This window comes from Cariama cristata, unplaced genomic scaffold, assembly GCF_000690535.1.
Source record: "Cariama cristata isolate BGI_N322 unplaced genomic scaffold, ASM69053v1 scaffold39093, whole genome shotgun sequence".
Lineage (NCBI taxonomy): Eukaryota > Metazoa > Chordata > Aves > Cariamiformes > Cariamidae > Cariama > Cariama cristata.
The window spans coordinates 1-327 of record NW_009607333.1 but is presented as its reverse complement, the minus strand read 5'-3'; positions in this window follow the sequence as shown (position 1 = coordinate 327).

Sequence of the window (327 nt, the reverse complement as noted above, 5' to 3'; positions counted from 1 at the left end):
CTGCTGTTAACAGGGGGTTTGAACCAGCCTCGTCTGCTTCCCCGGGCTTTGCGGGACATAGTGATGGACGGTGGCTGTTATTATTGCTGTAATTGGGGAGGGGGAGTCAGGTGAGCGGTGGATTTCCTAGGGGCCACAGTACATGCCTTTTTGTCAAATGTACCAGAGAAAGGAAGGGATCCTCGACGTAACGATGGAGAAAAAAAAAAATACTGGCTTTTATGGCTGCACTTATTTCGCACGTCTCAAACGAAAATAAGAACTGCAGCCGACGGAGCAAAGGCTAGCTCCGAGGCCGGGCTCCTCGCAGCCGGACGGAGCCGCGCC